This window comes from Tyto alba, unplaced genomic scaffold, assembly GCF_018691265.1.
Source record: "Tyto alba isolate M040663 unplaced genomic scaffold, T.alba_DEE_v4.0 Super-Scaffold_42, whole genome shotgun sequence".
In the NCBI taxonomy this organism is placed as follows: Eukaryota; Metazoa; Chordata; class Aves; order Strigiformes; family Tytonidae; genus Tyto; species Tyto alba.
Genome location: NW_024881318.1, coordinates 37,007,262 through 37,027,653, shown reverse-complemented (window position 1 = coordinate 37,027,653; position 20,392 = coordinate 37,007,262).

The following is a 20,392-nucleotide window of genomic DNA, read 5'->3' as shown; positions in this document are numbered from 1 at the left end:
TACCCTGTCTAGTCTAATGGAAACTTACAGCTTATTATGTATGATCCCAGGAGGCTATAAAAAAAAAAAAAAAAAAAAAAAAAAAAAAAGTTATACAAAACTGTGTAATGTGGTGTAAAATTTGAATTCATCATACATATGGTGAAATAGAGAGATCTGTGCATTTCTTCCTTTCATTTTAAGGAGATAGCTTAAGATCACTGTACCATGGATAGTGTAAATAAGTAGTAAAGTCTAGCACAAACTGTAATAGCATAGCATCAACTTATTACATTATCAATTAAAATTTGGGGAAGAGAGTCAGAGCTGTAGTACATATCTCTGATGCCATTTCCAATCAGCTTTCTTGAATATGTAACATGTCATTTTAATTGGATCAGGCACCGGTTGAGCTATGAGCCAACCCACAGCTTGAGTTTACACTGTATGGCTCTATACAAGAGATGTCTCCAAAATAATAAAGCATGAAAGGGAATTTATGCAGTGCCACCAGTGAAGAATGTGAATGTGTGTGTAGCTATGAATGTATATTGTCAGTACACAGATAGACAAAACATATACTAAGTGTACTGTATTGTAAAGCTCCCAATTTCTGCTGCACAATGAAAAAAATAGTTTCTTATTATGGGAGTACAGCTATTTGATTAATGCAGTGTTTTTAACATCTACACAAATAATTAAACATATTGACAGAAATAAAATTTTTGACCAGAAATTATACATAAAAAGCTAGATGAATCAGCAAAGGAAAATAAATTATTTTTTCATTAAAGCAGAACTGCTCTGGTTTAATGATAAATATAATAACTCTTCAGTTTGCAATGCAACTGGCAGAGGATTTTGGTTTTAATTGATTATCCTTTCCAAGAAAGGGATGACTACATTATGAATTAGAACTAACTTAACATTTCTGCTAGGACATCACTGAGATGCAGTAGGACTTAGAACACCTTCTTCGTAAAGAGTAGCTCTCTTTGGGGGAAAAAATATCTTCAATAAATACAGAGCTTTCCTGTAAATATCCTTCAGAAGCAAAAATCTTTAAGTTTAGCACATAAATCTTTAACCTACTTAACATTGCTTTGTTCTGGTGAAGCTATCTGAAGTGGCTCACAAGAAAGTGGAGAGATGAACACTCCAGGGAGCCAGCAGGAACATTTTTGTCATTCACTGTGATTTATTTGTAGAAGACCATTGTTGAAACAGAATTGTGGGGATAATGTATTTCAGCACATGAATGCCAAGAACACATCTCCAACAGAAGAATTAATAAGAAAATTTTGAAATTATGTATACCTTTTCAACTACCATGCAAAATCCTTTGGACAATGATCTAGTGAACAATACTTTTAAATAGAAAATATGATTTCTGAAACTTCTAGGTATATTAGTTCAGTGAGACAATGAGACAGGAAGTCAGAAGCTGCTTCCTCTGTGTACAGTACTTGGTATTTATGTTTTGTCTTTTATTTTCACTGAGAAAAAAAAAACTCACAGAAATTTTAACAGTTCTTAGCTGTATTGCCAGGTTTCCCTCTTATGAGGAATGTCGTGAAGGACTCTGAATACTAAGATAAGGAAAGAATAAACAAGGCCATGAAAAGAATTTTTCAGATTCTACTGTTTCAAAAAGTTGCTCTGGATTTTTACTGCGTATTTATAACAGATGGAGATTTTATTTCATTACTTATGTACAGGAAATCTTATACATACTACAACTGATTTTCATGGCAAGTACATGTGTTGAGTTGTCTTTAAGGGTGATATGGACTCTGCTGTGTCTCTTCGGTATTTAAATAACTTTCAGAATTTTGTATGATTACAAGAGAGTTTAAAATGAAAAAAATCACACAATGAATATATCATATAGACAACATTTAGATTCATGCTATTGTTTTTCGTTGTGTAAGATTTGTTAGGATAAAGAAATTACCAATCACTATAGTGGACTTTTACTCAGTACTGTCCAAACCTTCACAGATAATTTCAGCCCTGTAAAGTTTAGTCTAGCGTATACTATTACTACTTAAACATGAAAGAAAACATGCATTTCTCACTGACCTTTTCTGCTTTCTTTCAGCAAGTACAAGCTTTAATTTAGCCTATATATTTCATCATAAAGAATGAGCAAACAACACCTAAAATGTAGAAAAATAAAAAGAAGACACTTTCTTTACCAATCTGGCTTCATGAACTACTAAATATTAGAAAAGAAAACAAAACAAAGCACAACATGGTGAGGATGAGATGAAAATCAGAGAAAAGAAGAAGCATATTTCTGGCTTTGAGGAAAATGGTGAGTAGTATGTTACAACGTCTATGTAGTGCGTTAGTATCAGTTCCTTAAGTCAGACATCAATTGCCAAGCTGCACAGATTTCGTAAGTCTGCATCTGTGGTAAATAGACCAGATGGGTACAAACAGAAATAGAAAGCTTTTAAAAATAGGGGAAGGAAAAATAAAAGGTTTTGATTCTCATACCTTGCTATAATAACACTATCAAGCTCTGTTTTGAAACGAATAGGTTTTCCAAGCAGGTGTCCTAAAGGTGCCATCAGGCATAAGAATGCCAGCCAATTTTTGAAAGCATGCCAGCCCTATAGCCATTAATTGACATACTGTGAGTGTCCAACATTGTGTGCAGGAACATTAGACTTTATTCTGAGCACCTCTCAATGAGAACAGCAGAGGGAGCTGTCAATCTTCACAGAATCAAAAACATACAGCATCCAGCATCAGACATGTTCATGTATTACTCAGTAGTTAGTCAGTGCTAGAACGTTACACAGGGCTTGGTGAGATGTGTGTAGGCTGTCCATATATACAGACAAATACGGAGTTCCGTGATTTCATAGCTTGTTCAAGGCTGGCAAAACAACTCACGTAGTTTAAAATCAGTCTAAATTTATTTAAGATAACTGTACCCATTAACAATTGAAGACTAGCTGCTTTCTGAATTTTAATATAGCTTATTTCATTAAGAGGGGCTTTTTATTTTATTTTGTCTTATTTGGGGTTTTGTTATTTCTAACTCCGTAGAACTTTCCTTTGCCTGTTTGGTGCTGGATTTCAAAGTTATGTGTAACCTACTAACATTCTACTGGTATTTGAAGTTCCCCTTGATTACTTATCAGTCTTTGATGCTCAGAGGCATGATAGAAAAGGGCAACTAAGAGAATACAACAGGTCAGCAAAAATTGCACCAGAAGTAGAAAAAAAATCAGCTTGTTCCAGTCATGAACTTCTTCAAATTCATTTTCTGGCATTTAAATAGATGTATTCCTTCAACTTTTTCTCCCCTAGCAACCTACACTAGGAAGGTTTTTTAAGTGAAGTTACTGTGTTGTTGTGTGGTGCTTCAATTACAGAGTTTTAAGCACTGCAAAAAGATCACTAAATGGTAAAAGACAGATTTATTCAGTGTCAGCTCCACACTGCTTGAGATGTGGTACAAATCACCTCTGTCTTCACTTGACTACTAATTTGCCCAAGGCAAATCTTTTTTAAAACAAGCTCAGTGGTAAAGTACATGATAAGTGTTAAATCAAGTAAAGTCCTCTCAGGAATAAAAGATTATGCATGAACAGGAAAATAAACTATATTTTAAATTATTGCTAGCAGTTATTTGAGTAAAAAATTAAAATGTAACTCTTTTCTAATGAACATCAAAAGTTTTTGGAAATAATCAGAAGTTTAAATTATCATAGCCAGTGGGCAAAATGTTAACCTAGTAATCAAAATTAATGATTAAAAAGACCATGAACACTTGCAAAACCTAAGCAGAAAATTATTGCTCTTATCTTCTCTTTATCACAGTCTCTAATCTTCATTGTATTAAACACTTGCAAACTTGACACTTATAAATGTTTTATTTAAAGTAAGGAAGAATATGCAGTTATTATTGACAGATGTGTATGGTTCATATAATCTTGTATATTGTTAACCTCTCACTTAGTATAAAAAATTAAAAGAAAAAAAAAAAAAAAAAAAAGTGGCTTTCTCCCCCATCTTTTCTTCTGCCTATACCAGTGATTCAATTTGATTTTTTTGCTTTATTATGTAGTTCACCTCAACTTGGACACACATTCAAAACAACAAGGGATAAACAATTAGAAAATTACTACTTATGTACTCAAGTTGAAGGGAAGGTATGAGACTTAATTACCGTATTTCAGATTTCTTTAAATTAAAAGTTTGATCTGCATTTCACTCCAGATGACAGAATTCTTCACATTTCTAATCAATTATTGGAAATAAAATACAAAAAGGAAGAGAAAAAGAAGCAGCATCAACAACAGAAAAAAATTGATAAAAGATTACTGACCCTCTCAGGTAACATAATCAACCCAACAACACAACTCTTCCTGTTTTTCCAATGTCATCTAATTGAGGAAAAACACATGTATAAATACTTAAATTATACCTTGCTGAGGGAGATTTGCTTGCATTATGTAGTCATGTCTTGCTTTAAAATGTTGTAAAACTGTTTGTTTCTAGAAACAAAGCAAAAATAATTAAGTACATGGAAACTAGGCTTCATAAGAACACTGAAACAAGTAGGGTTCTCTACCCATATGGCTTCTTTGAAACTTAACTCACATCTACTTTCTCAGCTTCTTAACCTCAACACCCTCTATCTCCTTAGGCTGCTTAAGAAAGGAAAACTATAACATGGACTTTGAGGGAGTTGCATACTAAATTAAAGGGGCTGGTGGAAATCTATATATTGATTCACAGAAGCACAGGTTTTGGTCAGAGAGCTGTAGAGTGCCACATTGACAATCAGCAGCTGTAGGCTGTCAGACCTCTTTCAGTCACTGTGCTGCAGACTTCATTCTCTTTCTCTCTGCTTTTTTTTTTTTTTTTTTTTTATGAGCAATTTTACAGAAATCTTCATACATCAAAGCAATCTCTGCAACAGACAGCACAAATATAAAATCCAAGGAAAATTATCTGGGAAGTAGATTCTTGAGAATGTAGGGAACTTGGAGTAATGATAGCAGTTTTCTTGCGAGCCTTCACACTGATCTGATACCTCTGCCTTTGCACTCGAATAATTAGGACAGCTGTCTTTATGATACCACACAATTCTTCCCTCACAAGTGATGGCTGTTGTTGCTGCTGTTGTTTGGACATACAGAAATAGTAGTTGTGTGGGACAGAACAAAGACACACAGACACTCTTTCTTCTAGAACCACACAGGTTTCTTGAGGAAAGTAGTGTCTTCTGGCACTTTGCTGCCTTTCCAGATTAGAGATATTTTATTTAGAGTAATCCTCAATGAGAGATCCTTGATGGTGGAACTCTACTACCAGGAACGGTAGGCTATTCTAAGCACCCTAGTCATACAGCTCTGTATTCTTGACCATCTTGAGGAACCTAAAAGATCTGGGGGTAGGATTAAATCTCTCTTTTCTCCATGGGGAATTCTTCTGAACATTTCTAGAGAAAAAAAAAAATAATGATATTTTCTCTCCTTTTAGTTTCAACACTGAAAAACTGTATTGCAGGGGAGAAAGATGCAATATTTGGATCCTATTCAGACAGATGGGTGAGTGTTTATTTGAAACATAAATTCATCTCAATTTTGGCACACCATGAAAATCTCTCTCTGTTCGATAAAAGACATTTCCTAGGCAGAGTACTAAGCAGTTTGAACTTTCTATTCATTACATGCTTGCATACAAAAATGTTCCTTTTTATAAGACTTTCACAAACAAAATCTACATAATCATACAGCCAATTTTCAAACTATAATGTTAAATTTTTCAGAAACATCCATATTCAAAAAGTTGCTGATATCAGAAGTAAATAAAATCTAATTTGTCCACAGGACTTTTTCTGGAACCACTAGAATGGCTTGTATCAGTGACAACATTAGAACTTTGATATTATTTTTGTTGTCAAGAATTCTTCCTTTATCACTATTACAGTTGTGAAATAGCTGCAACTTTTTCACTAGAGACAATCTGTTTACAAAGTCTGATGGCAAACATATTGTCCTTTGGGATAATTTTTGTCACTTTTTAAGCTAATCACTTCTGTTTCACAATAAAGGAAATGTAATGAGGACAAATGAAAGCAAGAGCAGATGATGGGCAGAGACAATATTCATGTACTAGTCTATATTTAGAGATCTATTTTGGGTGGTCTTTTCTGCTACAGTTTTTTCTGTGGTATTGTACATGGGTTTTGGCTTAAAAGTCCTTCATGAGCTTTAGAGGTTTGAGACTCTTTAACAGCAGGTTCTTCATCTCTTTCCTTCATCTTACAAATTCTAAGAATATATTAACCTTTGATTTTTATTTACAATATGTTCTTTAAAGATCTGTTATGAGAATGAACTCAGTGAGTGGACTGAACTTCATCTGGCAATATGAAGAGCTACTGAAGTGCATTATCTTCATACTGAAAGAAATACTATGTAGCTGCTTCAGTATTAAATTTATATTATAAATGCATACACATTGCGGAAAGACCTTTAAAAAGAGAGGAAGGTTCGTTGCCTGTACAGCTTATGGTACTTTCATTGTACAACAGCCACTTCTGCAAAAATTGTTGTCCTTAACATGTTATGAGTTGACTTATTTGTTACCACATGTTCTAGCTGACTTAAAATAGTGTTTCCAGCTACTTTCAAATAAAGAATATAAAGTCATAACTATTATAACCACACAGTGACTTGCCTCTAAGGTCCAGAGCCATGACACATTGACAAAGTTCAATTAGAAATGTGACAGCTATTTGATTTTTTTAATTGCACTATAGCAATGACTATTCAAATATAATATGCTGTTTAGTCAGCATCTCTATTTCTGTCAGCTTACATTTACTTACATAATCAAGTAGAATTTTGTTCCTACAGATATTCCTTGGACCACGTCATCAGATGCCATAAATCAATGTTACTGAGATGTCTATGAGTGCCAAGATACAGATATTTTTAAAAGTTATTTGTCCAAAACATTTAAGAATTTTTTTTTTTAAATTGTATTTTTTAAATACAATTTTAAAACAGCATAATGAGCAGTATGACCTTCTATAAGTTGAGTCAAACTGGACTTTATCTGATTTGTTTTAAAAAGTGTGCAGTATTCAGACTACTATAGGTTTCTGATGTTTTCACAACAATGATATTTTTTTTGTGTTTTGTCAGAGTGTTCTTCTGTGACTCTGTAGTTACACTGCTTTATTTTTGACCACTTTATTGCTAGGAATTTATTTAATTTCATTTTTTTTTCTACATTTTTTATTTTTTTTTTTTTTTTTACTTTCCAAGAATCATTTTATCAGGCATTTTAAATCTTGAAGGAAACTTAATTAATTAAAGCAGTTAGAACTGTTATTTGAACTAGTATATTAAGTTTGTAGTAAGATACCATCTATATAATCTATTATTTGGCAGAAAAATATTTACATTTTTTGAAAGGTCTTCAATTCGTATTATATATTCATAAGCGTAAAAACCTCCTAGAAAATGGCAGTTCAGCATGTAAATCTCAATGTTTTACACATGCGAATTGCTGTAAAAAGACGAATAAATGTGATTGAAGCACTTACTGTAACAGCTGCATAAATCATCTGCTCTGTCTTGATTCTTGTTGCTTTATATGTTTATCACATAGAGAAGCAAGTTTTTAATGCCATAGCAGAATATGCAAACACTAGCAGTTCCTTTCTTTCCTGAGTTTTTCCCACACTGTATGAGTGTGAATGCAATGTTCACATCTGAGGATTTTATACTGGCAGTATACATGTAATAAAATATTTCAGCCCTGTGAACATGAAAACTTCTACAGACCAGATGTAATCATCTCCACCAATTGTTAAACAGAGATCAAACTGGATTCCAGAGCTGTGTGTTATATTTTCAAATCCTTCAACCAGAGTTTTCAAGTTTCAATGTTCTTATTACTCAGACATTTTTCCTTCATTCTGACAAAAGTTTTTAGTTTCTAACTTTTTCCATTACTCTCTAAAAAAGAACAAACAGTGTTCCCAACTTTTATTAGATTTCATCTAAAATTTAATTTAAATTCTGTTCTGCTTTTTTCTTAATGTTTGAAATGTGTTGGAGTCTCTTTCCCTCCCTTAAAAATAGTACTGTCTTGAAAGTGCTTACACTTATGTCAAGTTATCTTGCTCCTTTTCTCTATCTTTTCAATTTTTTTTTTTTTTTTTTTTTTTTTTTTTTTTTTTTTATTTTCACTTTTCAGGGGAAAATAAGACTAAGTTGAATTATCTGTATTTATTTTCTTCAGCTGGGACAAATATTTAGCATATTAATAATGAATGTGTACCAGAAAGGCCTATGCAATGATAAACATCAGGGTGAGAACATCTCTAGGACTTTGTCCATCTCATCACAGCTCATACTGATACAGAGGAATTATAAAATGATAGAAATACAGATTAGTTGAGGTTGGAAAGTATCTCTGGAAGTTTTCTAGTCCAGCCTTCTTCTCAAGGAGGGCTTCTAGGGTTTGATTGCCATCATGGGAGAAAAGAAAGAATAAATAAATAATAAAAATAAATTTAAAAAATAAAAATACAGAGGAAAATAAAAAGGGAAGAAAAAAGGAAAAAGAAAAAGAAAAAGAAAAAGAAAAAGAAAAAGAAAAAGAAAAAGAAAAAGAAAAAGAAAAAGAAAAAGAAAAAGAAAAAGAAAAAGAAAAAGAAAAAGAAAAAGAAAAAGAAAAAGAAAAAGAAAAAGAAAAAGAAAAAGAAAAAGAAAAAGAAAAAGAAAAAGAAAAAGAAAAAGAAAAAGAAAAAAGAAAAAGCAATCATGAAATAGTCATTGCATCTAATCTGTTTTTTTTGTTGTTGTTTCTTGACCTGTCACTGTGTACCTATGGGCAGAGTCTGGCCCTGTCTTTTATCTTAATCGGAGACAGAACTGCACTCTTCATTGAAATATTCTCTTAATATTGAAATAACCCAGCTTCCACAGCCCTTGGATGCCCTGTGCTCCAGACCAAGCCACTTCACTTGCCTCTGTGGGACTTGCTCCAATAGATCTGTGTCTCTCTGTGACAAATATTGGTGGAATTCAGTAGGTAAGTTTATACATAGTGGATGCTTCCTAACTTTGTCATTACTCCAAAAAAGGATAATGGTCAGACCTGAGACCTCTCAACCTTTTGCAACTACCAGCAGAGATCTTCCTGTAAATCAACCACAGAACTGTAAACAACATATTTTGGCAGGAAGAGCGGGTTGTCACTTTAGTGATCTTTTGTTCCATTTCTTTTGTATTACCTTATTATAAATAAAACTTGCATTCAAGGAGAGATCATCCTAAAATAGGTATTAAGAAAAAAGTTTCTGATACTATCAACCTATTTAAGACTGTCTGAGGTAACTCTCACTGTAGCCCTGCTGAAATTCACAGGAAGCAGTTTCATGTCTGTAAAGTTCTTTTGTAAGGAACCATCAAGTTGTAGGGTATGTCCGTGTGGTACAATGAAGTACTGTGCTAAAAATACAGATACTATCTCCACCTGAATTGATATATTTATATGGAGTAACACGGATATGCTGAGAAGCTGCATATTTCTGGCTCAAATCACAGAAGTAGTACAGATTCATCAGTGTAGTACTGCACCTGTGTAATTAGCCTTATTTCTTTTTGGTGCCAGTTTCAGAAATCCTACAGATTGTTCAAGAGGCTTTCTCTAATATATTTTTAAAAATTATGACATTAGGGTTTTCTTTTCCCTCTTTTTTTGTACTGTTTCCTAAACATGGACTTTACGATTCTTAGAACAGAAGCTGTAACTCTCAAATGTTCTCTAAAATAGCCACTTCATTTTAAATACTGCATAAACAGTGATATTTCTACATTGAAGAGTCTCTAATTACCTAATTCTATGAGCAGGGAATGTGAGCAAAGAGCAGGATTTTAGAAACATTTGCTATCACTTTAGAATATAAATCTCACCCGGTTTTTAAAATAAGTTTGTAAGATTTTGAGGGTTATTGTGGCCTGTATACTTCATAGCAAAGGTGATAAAATCATCAAAACACATTAGTTTCTTGTAACCTTTCCTCTTTGATAACTAATACAAGAAAACTGGGGTATTGGTCAGAACAGTCTAATTTCTTAACTTTTATATTGCAAGAGTTATTTAGTTTCTGCCATTGCTAGTTCTCATTTGCAGCAGTAAGAAAACATGCTGAGAAACATACTCAGCATTACGGTACAGAAAGACTGTATATAGACTATTGCAGTTGCTGCCTCAGATGTGACCAATGCTTTTTGACAACTGCAAGTCCAGAACACTGGAGTGGTGAAATACTGTGGCAATATTCTCCACTGGATGAAAAATCTTACTTTTTCACTATGAATATTTCCTTAATGAACATCAGATGAAAGGCATTTAGCAAGTGTGTGCTTATATATTCATGAATAATTTTCTATAATTATATGTTGTTAAGAGCATAAAGAAATTCTTTCCTCAATCTAAAGACACATCAGAATCTTAGCAGTTGTAAACTGATGCAGTAACAAAAATTAAAAATAAAATACATATATTACTCATTCACACATACATTCATCTTCTTATTCAGAGATTTCAGTCCAAATGCATAAAATGATCTTCGGTAAGTATAAGAAACTAAGTTTCTTCTCAGAACAATTTATATCAGAATTGAGAACTTCATTCCATGTTCCAGACTTCTGATAAAATTCACAGATACTGAAAAATTCTTGGAATATCCTACCTTTCTTTATCTTCTTTCAGAATTTGTAGTCAGAGTTTTTATTAGAGTACATTTTGATTATCTTTTTCCTCAGAAAGAGAGCTATATTTTTTTTTATTATTATCCTTTATTTTTATTATTCCTGTACACCTATAAAATATTATAATTAATTTTCTTTAAAAAATTTAGGTTTTTTTTTTTTTTTTTATTTTTTACAAGAAATATTAAGTCCTACTTTTCTTCTAGAATGAAGGACAGTACAAGATATTTGGAATTAGAAAAATAGTCTGAGACCCACAGCTTTCAATTTTTAATAATTATTACAAGAAAGGTGTGATTTGACCCTGAAATAAATTATCTGCCTCAAAATTAAAGATATTTATACAGAGATCCAATGTATTAAAAAAATGTAGGTTCATTATAGTTAAACATTTTAAAAGAAAAATTAATTTGGCAAATTAGCTCTACAAAGTTTAAATACAACTTATATCAATAGAAGTTGACCACATGTAGCCTTTTTGACTAGAATGAGCACTAATATATTCATTTCCTCTGCTAGCAAGCTGCCCCTTACTTTTGTGCAGATTGTGCATGATTGTAGTGTTTTGGAGACAGAGGTTGTAGTACTGAGCCAAGAATTCAATGTGATATAGAACACAATGTATATGTATGAATGTCCTGTGGCAGTGGCTGATGGGGCTTGAAAAAATTCCTAGGAAGAAGAGGCTTCAAGTAACAACAAAAAAAAATTCAACAGTGTTCCTTACATAAAGAAATTAATGTTTTCCTTTCAATTTCAGTGGGTGAATAAGAGCTGTAATGAATTATATATCTGAAATGAAATCAAGCTGTATAGCCAGGAACAGGTGGCTTTTTACATCAACATATCTGTCATCATAGAAAATTATTTCCACTGGACACCTTCTCTTTTTAATATAAGGAGGCTGTGCACATTTATTTTATGAACAACTAATGCAAAATCTTTCATGAATGTTTAACCGGATAACTTGCAATTCAAGGCAATTATATGGGAAGAAATTGAAGAAAATATCTGTCAGAAAGGACACTTGGACATTCAAAATGACTCTTGCACATTGTCACGTCCCACCTGTGGGGAGGAGAGGACTAAGATTCACAAATCACTTCAGTGTGGATTAAGATGAGGTAATACTCAACGTCCATACATAAACATCGACAGTAATGAGACCATAGAGAAGAAATATTATGTAAATGTTAGCATTCTCACAATTATATCTACATAAGCTATGCGGCTTTATGGGAAACCAAATTAGACCTTTAACACTTTAAGATCTTTAAGAGGAAAGAGAGAGAGAGGAAGAAAAAGAAAAGGAAAGAGAGAAGAATCATCAGTGCTACATCCAGCATCAGACCTGACAATGGTGGGGTTCACTGGAGAAGGGGAGAGGTTGGAGAGGGTGGAGGGAAGGAGCAGGAGAGAGAGAGTCACCCCCTAGGCTCGTACATGCCCCTTTTTTTGGCTTCAGCTCCTGTATTTTTGGAACTTTTTCTCACCCTCGTTACAGGAGTGATTGAGACACCAGGCAAAGCAAGAGAAGTGATACCAGACCACTCCCTGTGACTTACTTCTGGTGCCTTGTGCCAGGGTGTTACCCAGGCTCACAGTCACTTTGGCCTCAACCCTTACAACACCCTGTGGCTCAAACACTCCAAAGTCAATTAATATTAACAAAAGCATCACTAGGTCTTCCACTATCCAATCCCACCACCACACAAGTCCAAGTTTTTTGAGCAGAGTTGAGATCCATGAGGCAGGGTTCTAATCTACCTTCCATTTATTCAGTAACATTTACTGGAACAAGTCTTCTGTCTTGGCTGTGATTTCCTAAATCTTCTAATGTGATTCCTAGAATATGGGATTGTGTATGGTAACTCAGCATTCTACAGCCACATGGTTCAGCACTCCACATACATCTTGTTGTTTGACTAATAACATATCCAGAACTAGATGGTTCTGCAAGGCCATCTTCAACACCTGTTGAATCTACAAATTTAGTTCTCCAAAAGTGTGTGCAGCCTAATTACTCAAAACAGGTACCTGCTGTGTCAAATTTTCTAATATAAGCTGGTGTCTTCGTAGAAGCATATCTGGGACAAAATGAGCCTCAAAGATAAGGGCCACTTTAATTCCCCAGATATAATAATCAAGTGCTTGGACTCCTCTTACCCAATCAGATGCAGTCAGAGGTGTTTGAACATCCTGTTTCCTCCAATTATATTTGGGTTCATTAAAGTCAAATGTTCTGGAAGGACATGTTGATGGAATACTGATGGTACAGTGTAAACCTGACATTTTGTGTACGTGCAGGTGCGAGTACATTCCTCCATCTGAACACATCCAGAAAGTGCCCTGAGGGGCTAGATATTTAGCAGTGGAGTATGTTGATGGGCCATAGGGTTTGGTTATTCTGGTTTCCCCTTTCCATGCAAAATTCCACTTTGTTCTGTGGGTAAGTGTGATTCCACGTATTAATGCAGTTTCTCAATTGGTAATGGTTCCATTACACATAGGATATCCAGGTTTAAACCCTGGTACCGGAAAACACCAGCAAGTACACCTATCCCAAATAAAGGTTTGCAATATACCACATTTCTATGGGGTCCCACATTAACAATTTACAACTAATTTTCTGTGAATTATTCATTGGGGGGTATTCTCATGGGGGTAGAAGAATTAATTCTCGTGAATAAATTATACTATCTGGATTGGACAAAACATGCTTAAGGGGCCAAACACATTTAAAATGAGAGTTGTCGTGTTGAGCACAGACATCTCATTTGTGAGGAATTTGCATACACCAATCTGGAGATAATGGGACATTGTATTTGTGGTGTAGGTGTTCATGGTGAGGTGCGGGTGTCCCACCAACATACAAGATTACAAGGGATCTCCATTTCCCAGAGACATCATGTCCAATTCAGTACAAGATTACAAGGTATCTTTACCTCCCAGGGACACAATGTCCAATTCTTCTCAGCTGCAAGGGCAGAATTTGTAGTTCCCTTGCAGAGCTATTGCTTCCAACGGGGAGCATTTCACATATCTCTCCATGTCATGTTAACTGTAATTCAATAGATCAGTGGAGAGAGTATGTACCAAGTTGTCCTGCTCTACTCTTGGCATGGGGATGAATCAGCTCCCCACAATCGTTTTCCTTTCCTGTTTGTATTTCAGATACGCTTTTGGTTTGATATTTTTGTCTTGGAAATTAAAATTTATGAGAAATTTAGCCAAATGATGGTGAATTTAGATCTGCTGATGTGGACGTGGGGTGGTCCACTCAAAGACTTTGGTCTGTTTGGTTCCAGATTTGAATAAAACCAGTAATCAATTCCCGTGATAAATTGGGTCGGTTATCCAAATTTCTAGTTGACTGAGTCAAGGTTATACATCTACAAAGTAAGAATATAAACTTCTCCCACACCATCTTTCCCTAGTAAAGAACAAAACCAGGCCTAATAAGATCAGACAAACAGTGCAAATACTGACCCATCCAACAACTGAAAACATGAGTCCCACACAGTGGGTTTGTAACAACCTGCAAAACAGATACATGAAGACAAACAGCAATTAATAGGATGGAACAATCCACCGGGTATGATTTCAGTGATCTTTTTTTTTTTTTTTTTCTTTCTACACTTGAATGAGCTTTTCTAATGACACAGTAAGCATGCCATCCATTAAATCCCAGGGAATCCCCTTTTAGATTCCCTTATTTTATAATAGGCTGCTCTTTGCCCCTGAATCTCGTGAGGGGAATCGACCTTCCCACTGTTCCACTCTTCACAGAGTGGTCTTTGATCTTGTAGCTCCTGTACTTCTACTATAATTTTTAACTCTTGGGCTACCTCTCCCCATGTCATGGGCCCTCCTCCTTGGGGTCATCTCCATCCTTGTGAAACTAATATGCCCAGACAATGGTCTTGTAGTTGTAATGCATATAGTTTCAAAGAATCAGGCAGGACCTGAATCAGGGAAGTCATTCTATTGTGATTAGTAATTAATAACATCAGAGAAGGCTGTTGAGGGACTAAGTGCCTGTCATGAACACATTGGAGACAAGCAGCCTTTTGAAGACTTTCAGATTTATAGTTGGATTTTCAACACATACTGGGTCCCCTCTCTCGAAGGGGTCCAGACCCCCTGCCCTATAGGCAGTTTGTTAACAACCACAGCTCTCTTGGGTCTTCTGCAGTTAGGAAAAACCCTGGCCTCCAGTGCCCATAGGCCTTGTCTTCTGACAACCAAACTTTATCACCACCAGTCAGTGATATTCTTCATGTATACACCATCTAATTTTCTTGAGCTAACCTGGTGTATTTTTCCTGGATTTTCGACATTTTGGCTGCCAAGTACAGCACTGTTTGGATATTAACTTGAAGGGTTCCCCCGTCTTGGACATTATCAGTGGTCTCTGTCTTAATTAATGGCCTCATCATTTCTTCCTCATTCTCAGGGTAAAATATTTATTGTCTAATTTCTAATTCTATAGTTGGTACAAGGGTCTTATACCCTGTTTCTCAGCCAACTATACTGAGCTTGTGATTCCCAGTTCACTATCAGGAACAGAATCAAGATCTGTCTGATCAGGAGATCCTTGTCCCTCTTCCTCTAATTCAGACTGTAAAATTTTTTCTTGGTGTACATTAGTACTCAGGCTCTGCAGAACCTCACTTTTAAGAAGATTTCAGGAACATCTTGTAATCCCACTGTCTAGTGTTGGTGTATCAGTTGCAGTTATCAATAACATTGCTGTAACACAACAAGAGAAAGGTAAAAAGTCAATTAGATGATGAAATCAAAATTACAAACATATTCCCATCTCCAATTGATGTCTCATTACTTTCACAGAAGAATGAAATAAAACTAAAGTGAATGTGCAGGTAATATAATAGCAATTAAGATATAAACGAATTTTGATAACAGATGCTGATTATCACTGGAGAACTAAATTTCATATTGCTATGAGGCTTGTAGCAAATTGTCAAAGGGCACTTGGTGTGTAATTCAGGTGAACACGTTTTTGTAAAATGGTATAATGTATAACTGTGGTTAAACTGAGAGCGCCATGAACACATGAAGTATTTTGCAATTCACCCTTCCTCACAGGCCAGGTGGGCCTTGTTTTCATCAGTTAAGAAACATAAAAGAGCCTTTCTAAGGGAATCAGTCAAAGGAACAGTTGGGAAACAAAAAACTAGGAAAAAGTTCATGAAGAATTTCAGGCTGTTTGATTATTTAAGAAACCAATAAAACTGAAAGTTGGGAAGGATGTATGTTTTTACAATATTCGTTCTGTGTATTCCCTTTCTTAGACTCATGTTAAACTCTGAGGAGCTTGTTCTTTCCATGTAAACACTCTTATAAACCTTCAGTAATGCTGATGGAATTTTTTTGATCAGCTGAAAACATCTGTGATTGAGTGAGGGCTACTTATTTCCCTTTTAAAGGCAGAAAACTTCACACATTGTGGAAAGTTTCTTGGACAGTTTCTAGTGGAGTTAACTTAAATTTTCTAAGCCCTAGGAGAGATAATCACAAAACAATTTTTCCTTCCAGATGGCTTTAATCTATAAGGGGTTATGTGGTCTGAGATAAAATAATCTGAAGAATCAATGTCTTGCCCATAGCACACTGTTAAAGCTGAGATGAGCAGAAACATTCCTGCTGAGGCTTCCTCAGAAAAGCTTACTTCATGATAGACTTAGGCTTTGGAGAAATGCTGTGTAAAAGCTGTCTCTTCTTCTTGCCTTCCTTTCAGGACTATTGCAAATATGCTGGATGAAGGTGGTTCTATTTACTGGCATTTTTGGCTTTATTCTTTGTATGCACAGAGTGGGAGCCTAGAGAACAGAGTAAGTGGCTTCAGATAAGCAGAACACAATGAACCTAGTAGATATGAAGTTGTTATTTTAAAACAGATAAAAATTATTGACATTTCTGGTTATAAAGCTAGCATACACTCTCTTAAAAGTGTACACGTGTAATTTGCAGGAGTGCATTGGTCAGAAAGTTTAATGTTAAACAGTAGTTTCGTTAACACAATTTAATTCTGGAATTGAGAAAAAGTATGTTTATTAAAATATTTTCAACAATTACTCTTAAATGCTTCTACATTGCCACAATAATAACTTACATATCAAAGAAAAAAAAAGTCATCACCTGCTGAGTCAGACTTGTTTTTTGTTCTGTGCTCAGTTGGTTCTTCTCATTTATCACTCTAGTTTTTGCCAGTATAGTATATTTTTCAGTGCCATGACTTACTGAAGATTGTTTTACACTATCAACATTTTGTAGTTGCTGCTTTTCTTAGGAGACTATTTACAAGGGAAAGAATAATCTTTGCTGGAACATATTGTAGGTAATCTGTTTAACCTTGCTTTCTGACTACAGGAAAACCACTTTTTCCTCACTCACTTGGCCAGAAAATCCCATTTTACTATTCAATTCCATTTTGCATTATTCTATCTCATTGTACCCAACTTTCAAGGTTTTGAAATGTTGTGGGTTTTTTTACAGCAATGAGTAACTGGGCAGAAGGGAAAGGATAAATATACTCAAATGATTTCATGAAATAAAATTACTTCAATAGTCAGAATTTTCAATCCTTCTTGAAAGCTTATATGATTGTGTAATAAGTATAAGGATTCTGAGAGTTTAAACTTTTTATCAGAGAAACATTTAAAAATAACCAACAGACTACAAATTTTATTCTTATTGTAACATTTTATTTGCTATACCTCATCTATTAATTCACCTTGAGAGTAGCAAAATCTGCTTGCATTTATAAGTATCATTGCCTTTACTCTAATTCACTGATATTTCTTTTCACATGATCTGCCATTTATTTGCTTTGGTAATTCCTTAGTTTTTAAAACATTATTTCAAAAAAGGTTTCTTTAAAATACTCAGTGCTATTAGAACCCTCACAATGCTTTATTTGAAATCCTGATTTATGTGTATTTTGCTTTGTAAATTATCCAGTTCACAACTGGTTTATTGCCTTGTGAAATAGGATGATAATGCCACTGTTGCTTCAATAGATATGCACAAGGGGTTCTAATATCCCCAGCCATTTTTATGTTCTCTGCATAAAAAGTCCACGTTACTTTCAAGTGCATTGTATAACTCCAGAAGTCCTTTTTTTGTCTTTATCCCATTTCTGAAGAAGATGTTCTCTCCTGGTTTTATGTTGTTTTGGTGTTTTGTTGTTTTGTTTTGTTTTTTTTTTTTTCATATTTTTGATGTAAATATGATTTTAAAAATATTTTTCTTTCCTTTTTCAATAACAATATATGTCATATGTGATACCTGATTGTCTTAACATTTACATTACAGCATGTAAGAAATGCTGACTTTAACTGCATCTGATACAACATCTTGATAAGTCAAGTGATTTTAAAAGGTGTATTTTATTTTAAAAAAATCAGTACATAGAGCACAGTGCAAGAGGCTCTCCAAGACATTATAGTATTATTCTCCTGTGACAACCTTTCCAGTAAGAGCATTATCATTAGAATAAGAATACTTTTGCTGTTTAATCACTAGAGACATCACAGTTGATCATGTCTACAAGTACTCAGGGACATTTAAGTATGCAGATTATTTAGCTGATATGTATAAGCACTAATGAAATTTTACTAAAAATAGAGCAAATAATTATGCAGAACATTTTTCACAATATTTTTAACATTCACATCCATATTGAGAACTTTATGTATCCTATTAATTATGTTACATTAATTATACTATAGTGAATTTGTTTTATATAAAGAAAAAATTTTAAAAAGTTTTCCTGTAATGTTTAATGTGACAAACTGAAAGATGTTCGTGTTAAAAATTGCATTGCTCAAATTCTAAATTACAGCTTTTCCACATATTTAAATAAGTTTTCTTTTGCAGCCATTTGTGGCATTTTACTATGGTTCTGTGTGCACATGCACTCATCAGTCAGAGGTAAATGGAGCTACATCAGGGTTTGCAAACTTAAAACACACATAAAGCAACCACATGATTTAAGTGACTGTCTCAATCAATGAAGACTTTAAAGGAGAGTTTACCCTGAATATAACTAGTTGTAGTGTGGAATAATTATAAAATAAATGATAAAATAAACTTTTAAACTTACCTATATGCTGCCTGAATCAGAATAAGGAAAGTGGAATACCAAAATGATTGTTAATATTTATGAGCTGAAACTTGCTTTTACCACTTAGAAAAAGAAATAATCAAGGAACTGTGAAAAGAGAAACTGAGTTTTCTTTAACTTTTTCTACTGGCTTTCAGGCTATAATGAGTGAGTAATAAAAGGACATAAGCAACAAAATTCAGGAGCTAATATTTTGATTAGAAAAAAAATAAAGTGCAAAAATATTTGCTGAATACTTTATAAAATTAATTTTTTGCTGTAGTACCTCATCTCAGTTGATGAACGTTAATTGACCAGTTGCATAAGCAACCAAATATTGAAAATAATGTTTTCAAATATACTTGATTAAATAATAGAAAAACTGTTTTATTAACACCTACAATTAATATATAATTAAGACTACTTCTGAAGACAAACTCAAAATGATTGAATTACATAATAATTTGGGTTTTAACACTTTTTTCTCCTGGAGTTAATTCTTGAAGTGAAAAGTATACATTGGTTTGTGCAATAGCCCTTCCAATTAAAATATTCCAGTTTTAAGAAAGAATACATTTGAAATATGTTGCATGTCCTATTCTGGGATTTAGGTTGACTTTGTTATTGTTGTCTTGTTTGTTTTGGGTTCTTTTCCTTTCTTTTCTTTGTCTTCTTCTGTTGGCTCTGCATCAATCTCACTAAACAGTCTCTCAGAACAACTGCAGCATGTCTTGTCATTGATAGGAGATGAAGGTCCCTTTGCTTGTTAGGAGAGAAAGCTTTACTCAGAGCTCAGTGCAAAAATGTTCTTCCAGCAGTCTCAACCACTTTCCAAAAGAACTTTAAGAGGTCCTGTGGAGTCTGGTCACTCATAGGCATATGTTCTACAATGTGCTCTGAATGAGAACAAAGCAGCAAGTGCAGCTGAACTGGATTATAACATGAACAAACACCTAAACAAAGCACATAAGAGGCTCCATATAAATCCAAATCCACTATGAGCAGAAAGAGAACAACTAAGAAAGCACTTGTCTTAGTTCCACTGTGTGGACTATTGAATGTGTGATGACAGTCAGGTAGAAATTACATAGCAGGAAATGATCAAAAGTTATGAAAAAATGTCATACATTATGAAGGGAGGATTTTCAATGACCAACACCATCTGCACAAAAGAAGTGAGTACACATTACCAGTGATGGAACAAGACAATAAGGTTTATTCAGGACAGAGCTCTTTGCCATGTGTAGTATTAAGAATGGCTTCTGGAATAGTTGATCTCCACCCCTCTGACAGGTTTTGCTAAACCATTTGGCAGGTGTGACTGTCCCTGGATATCCAATGTGAACTGATCTATGTACGAGACGAAGATGTAGACCACAGTCCACAGCTCTTGTCATCCTTATTACAGGGGAAGGAGGTGTCAAGGAAATGCATTTTGGGACCACGAAGTCAAGATGCAGAAAACTCATGAGCATGTGTTAGTGAGAAAGTATATTACTTCCAAGTGCACGTAAACCAAAAA